We start from the raw sequence: 14,537 nt of genomic DNA, 5'->3' as shown, positions 1-14,537 counted from the left end.
CACTCTCTCTGTAGACCAGGCTCACCTTGAATCCACAGAGATCTTCCTGCCTCTGCTTCTTGGGTGCTGGAATTAAAGGTGTGTGTTACCACATCCAGCCCTGTGGGGTCTTCTTAATGGGTATATTCTGGACTGGGTATGAGCTGATGTCAGTAGATTGTAGTTGTGCCATGATGAAGATGGGAAATACCATTTATTGCCCTAAACTCCTAATTCAGCATGCCTGTCTTGTTTACTGCTGTACTCAGGGGTTTTGTGTTAATATTTCCCCGTGTTAAAGTGCTTCGGAATACACGGTGCTTAAGAAAGGTTTTGTTGAGTCTTCTTTGCTTTCACTGGACACAGTTTGATGTTCTGCGTGATGTGTAATGATAAAGGTGGTTGATAAAGGGGGTGAACAGACAGGATTGACTGTTCTATAGAGGTAACTCTCTCCTCGGCAGGATACCCATTCTTTGAAACGAGAAACTGGTCATTTAAACCTTCTAAGAGGAAACATTTTAGAATTCAATTTCCCCACATTTAAAGTGTCCAAGAATGTAAGCAGCTGACAGTCAACACTCCTCTGAGTTAATTTTGTTCCTTTGACCCTGAGAGAATTAGCCAAAGGGTTAGAGGTATCTTAGCGGAAGATACAATTACCTGGGAGAAATTTGTTTTTTAGCTGCTGAGAATAGAGGGCTTCAGTTTTGTCACCTTCTTCTGCCACGTGAGGAGATTGACAGCAGATCCTGAAGGGTTAGACCAGCTGCTGAAATCTTGTTCAGCACAGAGACATCATGAGGCCCAACTGACCTTCTTGACCTTGGCCTAGATCTTCCTTTGGGGTGGCCCACAGGCTTCTGAGCTTGGGTTCTTGGTGGCTGAGGTCCGGTTTGTCCTCTCTTCACATCTGTCTCTTTTCTAGGTGCAGGGTCTCTGAGTGTCTTGGCTTCACTGAGCTGGGAGCTTGAGTCAAGTGAGGAAGGGGAAGCTGCTCCCAGGCACCCCTGTACCTGCACCTTTCTTGTTCCTCTCACACTTTTGTTCTTTGAGGCTGGCTTGGTGAGGACCTCCAGACTGTTTCTCTGTGTTTGCTTTTCCCTGCACAAAATAGCTTCCTTTGGCATCAAACATTACTTGGTTGCCCTGCCTTCTGGCCCGTTACATACAGGCTCAGGCTCCATGTCCTCCCGGGAACTGGACCTTAGTCTGGTAAGTCAGGTGGCTCAGGTGGTAGATTCCTCTCGTCTGATGGCTGCTGGGTACCACTACTGAATAGAATCTTAAATTTTAGAAGGTTTATTTTAAATTACATGTATGCATATGTGAGTATATACAGAAGAGGCCAAAGGAGATCAGAACTGCCAGAAGTGGAGTTAAAGATGGTTGTGAGGTTCCATGTGGGTGCTGGGAACTGAATTTATCACCCTGTAAGAGCAGCAAGTGGTCCTAATGGCTGAGACATCTCTCCAGCTTCCAAACAGCTGTTATTAAGGCTGAGTGTGCTCAGAAACTTGCCCTGGAAATGGAGGTGATAGACCTTACACACAAGCACGTGCATATGCACATGCGTGTGCGCACACACACACACACACATGCACATGAAACTTGTGAGATGTAATAAAGAAGATGCTGCAAGTGTTTATCTGTCCTGTAGCTTAAGACGTATATAAGACCAACAGAGTTGCAGCTCCTTGGGCCTTTCCCTTCGTCACAGCCAATGACTTGACTTGAGTGGTTTTTATTCTTATGTATTTCTTTTCTCCCTCACTGTTTTGTGTGCCTTCATATGCCTGTTAGTAGTTAGTTAGATGTGTGAGTTCTGGGGCAGGATTTTCTGGGCCCTACTGAAGTAGCTCTGACATCCACCAGGAGAGCTCCAGGCTCCTGTTTTGTCTCTTCTGCTTGGCTGCCAAGCCTCTTAGGACACAGCCTGGCTCACTGTTCTCTGGGGACCTGCACTCATCAGGGATTAGGAAGCAGGTTGTCTGTCCCCATCATCGCTCTGGAGCTATGGAGTCTGCCTGTTTCCCTTCCAAAGCACTTGTGTTAATATTCTCCACCCTGGAAGCCCTGATGGCACCTTCAGCTCTTCTGTCTTATATTTTCCTTCCCCTTTTCATTCTTCACTCATGCTAGATAAGTAAATATCCAGGAGGGGCGTGTCAAGATGCCAGTGAATACTGGAAACCTTGGATAGTACTAAATACTATGTATAGCATGCTTTTTCCCCCCCTGAATGTACATGCTTATCATAAAAGCTCATTTACAAATTAGGCTCACCAAGAGACTGACAGTGAACAATTAGAACAGTATAGTCCAGTGTGGGAGCTGGGGAGCTGGGAAGCTGGGGAGCTGGGGAGCTGGCTCAGTTGGTGAAATGCTTGCTGTGTAAGCATGGAAACAAAACCTGAGTTTGATCCCCTTGGATTAGTAGTGTGCAGCTGCAACCTCAGCACTAGAGGATGGAGAGAGGAGACCCTCTTGGGCTACTGGCTCATCCATCAGGCCAAATCATCAAGGGCCAGGTTCAGTGATAGATTCTGTCTCAGAAAATACGGTGGAGAATTCTTGTGGAAGACACTTGATATTGATGTATGTGCTCTATGCAGGTATGTGCATGCACACACATGCACATACGCATGCATACACACACATAGAGGGGCATAAACTCACACATACACATATACACAAACAATTTAGTGCAATTAATACTATGCAAATGTGGTCTCTCTCTCAAAGTAGTGAATTTCTTTGTCACATTGTGAGGTGGCACAATGCTGGCCTAAGGAGGTGGATGATGGGACATTGTGATGAAGGTTTGCTAGCATTTAATATTATTTGCAAAGTTTGTGATACCACGAGAGTCAATCAGTTAACCAGACAGGGGAAGGGAGTAACGTGTGGGTAGTGGCTTGAATACATGGGATAAAGAAGTAATTGGCAACCCAGGCAGGATGAAGTGGGTGGCCTAAGATTCCACGTGAAGCTCAGGGTAGCATGCAACTTATATCTCCTGAGTTCTTTATTTCTGGATTTTCCCTCTGAAAATGTGGAAAGCGGAAGTTATGGGTGAGGGTGGCTTGTCGTCATCTGCATCAGCATTTCTTAGAAACAGGCTTAGGAGCTCTGTAAACTGCTCACAGGACAGATGCGGCTGGTTCCTGGGAGCAGCCTTCTTTTCAGGCACCGAAGGTCAGCTGCTGGCCACAGTTTGCTTCGTCATTAATGCATCATTAATAATGTCTATAGATGATTACATAGAATACCTACAGCCATACTAGGAGTAGGGGCTATCGTTTTAATGCTTAGATTATTAAACTGATATATAAAAACATAAGCTTACATGTATCGATAAGTTACTAGACTGTTTTGATACATGTATATATGGTATGATATTTAAATCAGGCTAAACATAACTATATCTTTAGATGTTTATTATTTCTTTAGATTTGTCTTCCTGCATGTGATGAGGGCTTGTGTTTGTCTTCCTGTGCCCTTTCATTTCCTTTAACATAGGACCACCCGTGTAACTCATGTTACAAGTGTCAGGGCTTGATCTTCTGGGGTGAACAGCATTCCATGGTGCACACCATGTTTTGTTTTTCTTACTCATGCTCCCACCTTTGGGCTCTTGGATCTTCTCCATTTCTGAGTGGTGTCAGCAGCTCTGCAGTGAACACTGGATGCGCATATCTCCTTGGTTTCCTTTGGATTTAGTGTCAGGAGTGGGATTTCCCAGTCATGCTACCTCTGCTCTCAGCTGTGCGGGAACTTGTGTTGTTCGGTAATGCTGAAGAAGTTTTCACTCTCATCAGCCATGCACATGTGTTCCCTTTTCTCCAGCACATGCAACTGTCCATCTCTGTTTGGGATCACAGCCATTCTTTCTAGAGTGGAGTGGTAGCGCTCTAGTTGTGATCTACAGTCCTAAGATGCTTACCAGTGCTAATATCTCCCGCACACCCAGTGGCCACCTGCATCTCTTCTTTGAGGAATGTCCACTTCAGTTTAATGTTTATTGTTAGCTGGTTTGTCGTTTTTGTTACTGAGTTCTTGGAATTCTCCGTGTAATCTGGTCAGATGGACAGTCTGTAAACATTTTCTCTTTCTGTAGGTTATCTCTTTGGTTAGATCACTGTTTTCTTTATTGAGCAGAAGTGTTTATCCTGGTGTAATCCTGTATGTCTGTTTGAACATTTGCTTCCTGTAGTTTGGGGTCTTGTCTCCATAATGATCTCAACATCCTGAAGAAATTCTCCTGTGTTTTTTTTTTTTTTTTAATTTTCTACAATTTCCATGTCTAACAGTTAAGCCTTGTCTCCCTTTGAGTTCTTGAAATTAATGAGTGATACATATCTAATTTAATTCTCCAGGAGAATATCTAGTTTTCCAGGTACCATTTGTTGAGAGGATTGCCATTTCCCACTGTGTATTCCTGGTACCTTGGTAAAGGACCAGTTAGTCCACTGGTCTCTGTGTCTGTCTTATGTAACGCCATGTTCTTTGGAGGGTTGTAGCTTTGTAGTATGTTTTGAAGCCAGAGGGTATGATGCCTTCTAAATTGTTCATCTTTCACCATGATGGCTATTTGGAGTGCTTTTTACTTCCAAACATATTATATATATTTTTCTAGCTATGTGAACAATTCCATTGGTATTTTGATAGAAAGTACACTGAGCCTTACTTTGGGTGGTATGGGCATTGTAACAATATTGATTCTTCTAGTCCTTGAAAATGGGATATCTTTCTGCCCCTCCCTCCGTCCCTCTCTGCCTTCCTCCCTCCCTCTCTTCCCCTTCATGTTCTCTCTCTTTCCTTCCCTCACTCTTGAGTTTAATTCATACTGTTTTATAGTTTACACGGTCAAAGTCTTTTATGACTTAGGTAAAACTTATTTTTTTTGTAGCTATTGTAAATGTTGTTGATTTCTTGATTTTTATTCTGATAACATATCGTTGATGAGTGTAACTGGCTTGCATATGGGAACTGAATGGAGGGCCCCATGTGTGATGGGCAAGCACTTTGGTGCTGTGCTGTGCTGTGTGCCCAGCCCTGTGTGTTGGGTTTTTTTGTCCCTATAGCCTTCTGAATTTGATGACTGGTTTTACCAGGTTCTTTTGTGTTTGTGTTGTTGTTCGATTTTTGGGGTTCTTGACCTCTGCAGCTAAGGTAATGTCATTTTCAGATAGTGACAAACTGACTTGTCCAATTTGGATCTATTTTTTTTCCCTCTTGACTCCCCTCAGTGACGTATGCCAGCTGTTGGCTAATTACATATGGCATCCTTGTATGGTTTAGCTGGTAGAGCTGAGAAGCATCTCTGCCCAAGCCTTGACTGACATCACACTATTTGACCACTTCTATGGCTCATGAAGGACTTCTTATATAAGGTGGTTGCAGATTCCTTTAAACTGCTCAGAGCTGACAATTCAAAAGATCACCCACCCACCCCACACTCCTGTGTCCTGTGTGGCACAGAGATGGCTGGATGACAGTAACCTTGAGTGGGCTGAGTGGACAAGGTGCTTGGAAGCCCCGATGTTTTAGCCATCCTTGTTGGGCTTTGAGCATTTGTAATGTGATAGTCAGGAAAAGCACATGCCAAGGTCTCTGCAAAGTGGCATGTCATGGTTGGGTGAGGACTGTGTCCACACACATAACATAGAAGACAAATATCAGGTGTGAAATGTTTAAATGTTTAGTTAAAAGGTAAAACGCAGAGTTTTATGTAGTTTATAAAATTTATATTTTTAAAATATCCTGTCACTAAAAGAAAGGAAAACACAAAACGTTTATGAATCATATGTAGAGAGATCACTTTGGGAAGGGGGCATCTCATGGCAGTTGGAGGAAGATGTCACTGTTTGTTTTGTTTTGTTTTGTTTTGTTTTTATGAAGCCAGTGGGGTTCAAGTCTCTACTGTTGCTTAGCCCAGAGACTTACAAAGGGCACCGAGTCTCTGTACATCTTTGCTTCTTGATCTGCTGTATGGGGCCAGTAATATGGCACATTGCCAGGTCAACACAAACACCAGAATATTTTATATCAAATGTAGCTAATTATTTGAGTTTATCCTTTGAGAAGATTCCCCCTGCTCACCTCCACCATTTTCCAGACAATGCTGGTGCCAGGGAGGGGGACATAAGGAAGCCAGATGTTTTAGTAACTCCTCCCACTGCTGGGACAGAATGTCTGACACAAACAGCTTACGAGAGGAGGGGTTTATTCTGGATCATGGATCAGGGCATACAGTCTATCATGGCAGGAAGGCATGGTGGCCAAAGTACCTCATCACTGTGGCTGTGGGGTCTGAGGAGCTAGTTACATCGAGTTGGCATTTGGGAAGCAGTGGAGAGTGTGGGCTAGAACTGACACTGGACTGAGACCCAGAGAGCCTGCTCCCCAGAGACTCACTCTCTCCTAAGGCTCCATGACCTCCTCAAACAGCCACCAGCTGGGAGCTAAGAGTTCAAATTCCTGAGCCTGTGGGTAATATTTCACACCCAGCCTGTAACACCCACTGTGGTCTCTGCCCTGAAGATCTTATAGAAAGCTGCAATATGCTATTTACTTGCAAAATAACATGTGGCTATTTTGGCATGGACATTTAGAAGAACTTTAAGAGATTATGACATTTAGGCAATGCTTTGAAGAAAGGTAGAATTTTTGACAGACAAAATTGAGGATGTAGAACCATTAGCACAGGAATGAATGGGGGCAAAGAGCTAGGGGATGGCTGCCCTAGTTTGATGGTCACTGCTGTGATAAACACTACGAACAAAGGCAACTTGGGGAGGGAAGGATTTATTTAGAGTCCACACCACATTACAGCCCATCACTGAGAGAAGAAACTGGAGACAGGAACAGAGGCTGAGATCCTGGAGGACACAGCTTGCTCATCCGGCTTTCTTATACAACCTAGCACTTGCCCAGGGGTGCTCTGCCCGCTGTGAGATGGGCCCTCCCCATGTCAATCAGCCATCATGAAAATGCCTGACAGACATATGCACAGACAGATCTGATGGAGCCAACACCTCAACCGAGGTTCCCTCCGCCCAGGTAACTCTAGTTTGTGTCAAGTTGACAAAATCCAACCAGTACAGGGTTAAATGGAAAATGAGATGTGTGAGGCTGAGAGACTCAGGGCAGGAAAATGGAGTGGGCCTGGTCTCACCTTCCTCTGGTGGCCAATCCCCCAGTGCAGATCTCTAGTCACTCATGTGAGAACTAGTGGGCTGGGGGATGCTTCAGTGGGTAAAGCATTTTCAGTGCAACTGTGGATATCACAGTTCAAATCCCCAGAGCCCACATAAAGCCCACACTTTAGTGCACACCTGTAGTGCCATGCTCCAGTGAGGAGATGGAAGGCAGAGACAGAAACATCCCTGGAAGCTCACAGGTGAGGTAGCCTGGCATTGCCAGTGGAAATAATGAAGGAATGTTGTCTTAAACAAGGGAGGACATAAGGACCAACACAAGATTTTTCATATGTGTACTGTAGCCTATGCATAGCTAACAGAGAGGAAAGGAGTAATGGAGACAGGGGCAGGGGAAGAGGGAGAGAAGAAAGGAAGAGAGAGATACACACACACACACACAGAGAGAGAGAGAGAGAGAGAGAAAAACAGAGAGAGAAGGAAGAGAGAAAGAAATGAGAGAAAAGGGAGAGGGATAAAGTGGGAGGGGAAGAGAGGGTGAGGGAGGGAAGGAGAGAAAGAGAGACAGAAAAGGATGGAGGGAGCGGAAGAGAAGACAGGAAGAGGAAGACAGAGGGGAAGAGAGGAAGGGAGAGGGAAGGGGAGACACAGGAAAGGAGGGAGGGAGGGACACACTAGAGCTGGAAGCCAGTTGCTAGCTTCTTTATGTTGATTAAAACCATAGTGGAGTAATGACAAAAAGAGAGACCGAGGGTGCAGGTGTGTAGTTGTGGAAGGGCTGAACTCTAGGGAGTTGAGCTGGGTCTTTTCTCTGTCAGCATGCTCTGTAGAACGTAACATTCACCTCCTGCCATCTTGAAATCAGCCCTGGTTCTCACGGTGGGTGGGAAGCCATGTTCTTTCCTAGACAGGCTGAGTTGGCAGCACTGACGGTGGGTGGTAGCCTGTGTCTAGGCTGCTGAAGTACGCTGAGTAACCGGCAGCTCTGGGCAGTGCAGGGCTTTTGTTGGGTTTTTGCTTCCTAGCTGCATTCTTTTTACTGAGAATTGAAAGTTCCAAATCCACAGAGAACAGATCTGACAGCAGCAACAGATCTGAGCTTCAGTAGGGACCCAGACCTTTGAACTGATGCTATGCCATCAATTCCATTTCCAGAATACAGTACAGGAAATACAGTACTGTGCTATCAGTGACATATTAATTAAGCTACTTTCCAATGACACACAAGCAATCTGTCGAAGGTCGGTGCTGGGGATACAGAGGGTGTGGGGCATTCTTTCTGATCCGAAGCAGTTTGTGGTCTAGTTGGATGGCTGTGTGTATGCATAACTGTGGGCTAATGTGAAAGTCACAGAACATACTGCAACCAGTATGGTGAGAGCCTAAGAGGAGGCGGCTGGCTGTGCTGCTGCCCTTTAACTCCTTGCAAGTTTTCACTGAAGCAATTCCATGTTCCTCAAGACCACCCTGACCCCATGTGAAAAATGCAGTGTCTGCCACCCCAACATTTATGAGCACCCCTTCCCTCCCCTGGGGTGTTTTCTTGTTGCTTTTCTTACTTGCTGCTCCAGTGGCTGAATCACCATCTCAGAGCTTCCTAGCTCAAAACAATGGCTTCCTTCCTGTCACCATTATGTCCCTTAATGGGCTCAGCTAGGTGGTTCTGGGTTCTCTCTTATTGTGTCGCCAGACATTAGCTGAGCCTGTAAACTGTCTGCAGGATCAAGTGTGTAGAATATCCAGGATGGCTGTCACTCAACTAAGGCTGATTATTGTCTGGGAACTCAGCTGGTGCTGCCCACCAGAACATCTTCACGTTGTCTCTCTGTATGAGCCACACTTTGTGTGGTGTGGAAATTGGGTTCCAAGAGGGGCTATCTCATGAATGAACATTCTAAGAGACAGGAAATGGAATGGACCAGGCCATTAACAGATGTTTACATCAAAGGCTGTAACTAGATTTGAAAACAGTACCAAGCAGATTTTAGTTACTACAACAAAATACCAGAGTCAGTCTACTTAAAAAGTGGAAGTGCTTTGTCTTGCTTCAGTCTATGGTTTCATGGTCCTATGATATTTGGGCCCATGTTGAGGGTGCACATGGCAGAGAAAGTTCCTGAGTTCATGGTGACTGGGAAATGAGAGCCTGGGAGACATGTTAGAAAGAATGAGAGCAGAATGAAGAGAGCAAGAGAGTAGAAGAAAGAGGAAGCCAGAAGGGGAGGACCTGGGATCTCAATATCCCTTGACTAGAGTATGCCCTAATGATCTAACTTCCTCCCTTCTAGAGGGCACTAACTTCCTCCGTTCTAGAGTGTGCCCCAATGACCTAACTTTCTCCTTTCTAGATTATGACCTAATGACCTAACTTCCTTCCTTCTAGACTATGCTCCAATGACCTAACTTACTCCCTTCCATAGTACGCCCCAATGGCCTAACTTTCTCTCTTCTGGATTATTCCCTAATGACCTAACTTCCTTCTAAATTATGTTCCATTGACCTAACATCTTTCCTTCTATAGTATGCCCCAATGACCTAACTTCCTCCCTTATAGATTCTGCCCCCAATGACCTAACTTCCTCCCTTCTATAGTATGCCTCAATGACCTAACTTCCTCTCATCTCTTAAAAGTACAACTACCTACTAGTACGGCTACCAGCTGGCAACTGACAAATACAAGCTTTGGGGGCACATATCTAACTCACAGCACAGTACTCTTCTGTGCTATGACCTGTTCCATCTTACCACTGGGGTGAGAGGCAAGGTCACATCACAGAAGAGCATATCAGGGGAGGTGTTGTTACCCTTGTTGGGAAATACTGTGTGCCATACCTCCCTTAGCGTCCATGCAGAATTAATTTTCATGTCATTTCCTGTTGATTGTTGTTAGGTGTAAGCCCTAGGAAGGCGTGAGCACCCATTCATGTGTATCAAGCACCTAGAACCAGGCCTGGCACATAAGCACACAATATGAAGTAGGTGTTCTGAGCTGCAGTGTTCAGATTGTTTCCTGTTCTGGTGCCGTGAGTTCTAATACTGCTCTGTTTTATTGTTCTCTAGTGCTCCACAGGCAGGCACCTCAATTCCATACCCCTGTGTTTCTTGGAGTGCAGTAGGGAATTGGTGCTCAGTAAAAAATGCTAAATGAATAAGACAAGGTCAACTGGAGCTGAGCTCTGAAGGATAAATGGGATTTTGCTAGGAAGAGAAGGGGCAGGGCAGAAGGAAAGGACAAGTGAGGCTGTAATGAAACCGGCTGTGGGGTCTCAGAGTCTGGCCTGACCTGAGCTGGCCTCTAGTCTGCAGCCTGCACTCCTTCACATGCTTGCTGAATATGCAGATGTCAAGTGTACAATCCAATGTACAGATTTTAAAAAGAAAATGAGAAAGACTAGAGAAAATCAATAACTCTTGCTGAGATAATATCTTAAATACAAGCTTAATAATGATACAAGTATTAACATACATTCAGATTCTGTAGTTTTGAACTTGCTGAGAACTTATTCAGTTTATATATTCTAATTTGCAGGGAAAGTTCTGCAATTTACATTCAAATGTTGGTTTCCTGCCAGTTGTATGTCCAAGGGAATCTGGCAGAACTCTTCAGTTCGACCTGAAGCCTTGGACTAAATATTCCGAGGGAAGGCTAAGTTTTTGGTCAAGGGGAAGGAAGCAGGTGTGCCATTTGCTTGGCTCCTGTGAACCCCGAGTGTGGTGGCAGAGGGTCAACCCACAGGTGCAAACACGACTGTTCAAAAATTAACAGAATGTTTGCAAACACAATGCTATAAAAAGCACCATGCCCTTTCCCTTGCATGCTTCTAAACCAGTCAGTGAAATGTGAGGGAAGGTCTAGTCCGTCCTTTCATACACTTAAAACTTTCTTTGTATGTTTGCATACCTGCACACTTGTATGCTGAAAGGGGGTCTCTCACTGGATCCCAGGACTCACTGGCTCACCTACTTACTGTCGCCACCCAGCTTGACTTGGAGATCTATCTCCTAGGGATCTATCTCCATTTCCTGAGTGCCTTGAGTTGCAAGCATGCGTGGGGTGCTGAGGATACAAATTCAGGCACTCATGCCTGCAGAGTGAGCACTTTACTGAGCCACCATCCTGGTCCCATGCATCTTTGCTTTGCTTTAGATAGGTTCTCATTAAGCCGATGTGGGTGGTCTGGAACTTGCTATGTAAACTAGGCTGTCCTTAATCTCATAGACACACACCTGCCTCTGCCTCTGCCTCTGCCTCTGCCTCTGCCTCTGCCTCTGCCTCTGCCTCCTGAGTACTGGGGTTCAGGGTGTGTATCATCAACCCCCCCCCAGCTTGTGTTGCCTGGTTATGAATACATGTGGCTCGTATTTTTCATCCGTACTGGAGTAAAAAGAAACCCCAATTATCTCCAGTTAGATCCGGCCACAGTTACATTAAACGCCCACACAGAATCCTTTCTTTATCCCTGTTGTTTATAAAAGTACCAGTCAAAGATGAGATTTTGCGCAGATGACGACGACTCTGAGAGATGTATGCAGACTCAGCTACTGACTTTGATGGCTAAGCCTCAGAACGGCACCTCTAAGAAACAGCGTCAGAAATGAAGTCTGGACTGGAGATGTGAAACATCCCTCCTCCAGTAAGTGGTGGAGAGATGGAGGAGAGAAAGAAGCAGAAAGGTGTGTGCCCACTGAAGAGAGGCAGACGGGAGACTCAGAACTGGAGACTTGAGGGTGGTGGGGAACAACCTGATGTGAGACCCAGTGATGCTGTCTGAAGCCATGGTGAGGTCCTGGTCTCTGCTGCTGCCAAGGGCCAAGTCATGCATGGTTTGTGGCCCTGGAGTGGGGGGTTATTATTACCAAAGGCCACATAGAAGTTCCTGGTCTTGGCTGCTGCCTGGGGCCATGCTGAGGGTTGTGTAGAGCTGGCCTGATGGCCACCCCTACCAGCTGCAGCACACAGGAAAGCAGCCCCACATCTTGCCAGGGAAGCACAGTTGAACTGGCCCTGATGGCATGAGTACAGCAGAGCTGGCCCCCAAGGGCATGCCAGTGAGAGAGCTGGACCTGCCCATTGCTGGCTAGGGAGCTCTAGTGAGCTGGCTCTGCCCTTTGCCAGGGCAGGGCTGGAGAGCTGTTGGGAATAGGAGAGCTATCAGGCAGATCAAACTCAGCTACCACCCAGGCCAGATCCAGGGCTTTGAGTTGGCCCACCTCAACATCTGCTCTATCTATGAACTGCTGGAGCATGAACGGCTGGCCCTGCAGACCCAAGGCTTTGAGATCTCTTAGCACAGTGCACCAACAGGATATCAGGCAGGAGTCCCAGTGAGGATCCAGAACTGATGGTGTAGAAGAAGCCAGAGGCCTTGAAACAGACCAATGGCTCATTGCAATGAACATTTGCAAGTCCAGCCTTTTGGGCAATGAGTGTGTGCATTGCGTGACACACCATGACTGAACTGTAGCTCTCATAGTGAGATTTTTGTTTTCTTTTGGGGAGGAGGTGTTGTGGCTAGCCTTGGGGCTAATTACATTTTATGTTAATTCCGTTTTCCTGTGAGGGGCTGCGAACAATGAATGGGTCAGCACTCAGGTGATTTCCTGTAAATGTGCTTTCCACCTTAATTGGTAAAATAAAGGAGAGCTGATGACTGGGCAGATAAAGGAAAGGTGAAGTGGGAGGTGGAGAGAGAGAAGAAGGGGAAAATGGAAGAGGGAGAGGACACAGAGGAGGAAGAAGAAGAAAATTGGAGCAGAAGCACATGGCCTGTAGAAACAGCAAGTTCTAAGGGGTCTTATAAATGGGAAAGATGGTAGTGTATTGGTAGATCTGCCCAGTCTAGGCACACTGCATGTAATCATATTAACTGAGTTGTGTTTTCATTGCCCGGGGCATATTTGGGTTGGAGATTTACCACAACAGGGAGGTTGCAAGGATGGAGGGTAGATATGGAGTGATCAGGAGATGAGTGGGATTGGGGTACAATATGTGAATTCACAAAGAATCAATAAAGAGTTAAAGAAAAAAAAAGCAAGGTGGAACCATCAAGATGGCTCATGGGTAGCCAGGCGTGGTGGCGTATGCCTTTAATCCCAGCACTTGTGGGTGGCGGAGGGGTGGGGCAGAGGCAAGTGGATTTCTGAGTTTGAGGCCAGTCTGGTCTACAAAGTGAGTTCCAGGACAGCCAGGGCCACACAGAGAAACCCTGGGGGGAGGGGGTAGGGGGGCGGGGAAGATGGCTCATGGGTAAAGATACTTGCTATTTAACCCAGTGACCTGAGTTCAATCCCAGAAAACTGATGCCTGCAAGTTGCTCTCTGACCTCCATGTACATACACAGACACACATACATGCAAATGAATAAATAAGTGTAAAACAAAACCCACAAGGATGGTGCATGAGAAAAGACATTCAAGGTTAACCTAAAATGGACACACATGCTCTCTCTCTCTCTCCCTCTCTCTCTCTCTCTCACACACACTCATACCCACTTACTCTCATATACACACACACTCACACACACATACACTCACAATACCCTCTCACACACTTACATAGACACACTCTCACACTCATACATACTCTCACACACATACTTACACACATAAACACTCACACACAAACACTCACACATTCTACATAGTCACACACTCACATATGCTCTCTCTCATGCACACTTACACATTCACACACTCACACACACACACACAGGTGTTTAATAAGAAATGAATGAATGAATACATGAGACACACAAGACTCTGTAGAGACTCCTGGTGTCTCATAATTGGGAAGAAAGCTGAATGGGACTTGCATGGGACATAAGACTCAAGAGGTGCCCATGGATCCTCCATGGGAACAACACACAACCCCAGAAAAGACTTGGGGTGCTGTTTCCACCTTCCTTGAGCTTCCTGGAAGATCACTTCAGACTGTCCATCTGCTTTAAAAGCTAATATGGCTGGAAGCCCCAGAGAGACCGCGACAGCGTGTTCATGTGGCATATAGAATATCTCCTGTTGCACAGAAGATACTACAGAATTTTTGGTGCAGCTGACCAGCTGTCTTCTAAAGGACAAGCAAGCACAAGGCACTGGTAGCAGATGTCAGTGCTGACCTCACTGTTACAGGAGGGTCTTAGGAATGCCACCTCAGCAGGGTATGTGGTCTAACAGCAGTCTTGCACCTCATGGAAAGCAAGCCACTCTTAAAGTCACAGAATACACAAAAGCCACAGATCAAGAGGTTTCCTGTAAATGTTTCTGGGGACATCAGGAAGTCAGGTTATATCAAACCAGAAAAATCTCTGCTGTGGTCTCAGATGCCATCTGATGGCAGTGTGAGGTTTTTAGGTTGTGGAACTTAGTGGTCCCATTAGTTATATCCCCCACATTTTA

General features: G+C 45.7%; 1 protein-coding gene across 1 annotated transcript in view; it reads left to right on the top strand.

Moving 5' to 3' along the window:
- The window catches only part of Hhat (hedgehog acyltransferase), a 261,641-nt gene that overhangs the window by 69,748 nt on the left and 177,356 nt on the right, over positions 1-14,537 (top strand). The window lies entirely within an intron of this gene.

Source organism: Mus caroli, unplaced genomic scaffold, assembly GCF_978045245.1.
Source record: "Mus caroli unplaced genomic scaffold, Mus_caroli_1 scaffold_1, whole genome shotgun sequence".
Classification (NCBI taxonomy): Eukaryota; Metazoa; Chordata; class Mammalia; order Rodentia; family Muridae; genus Mus; species Mus caroli.
The sequence above is the reverse complement of the archived record's forward strand: the minus strand, read 5'-3'. Positions and strand labels throughout refer to the sequence as shown.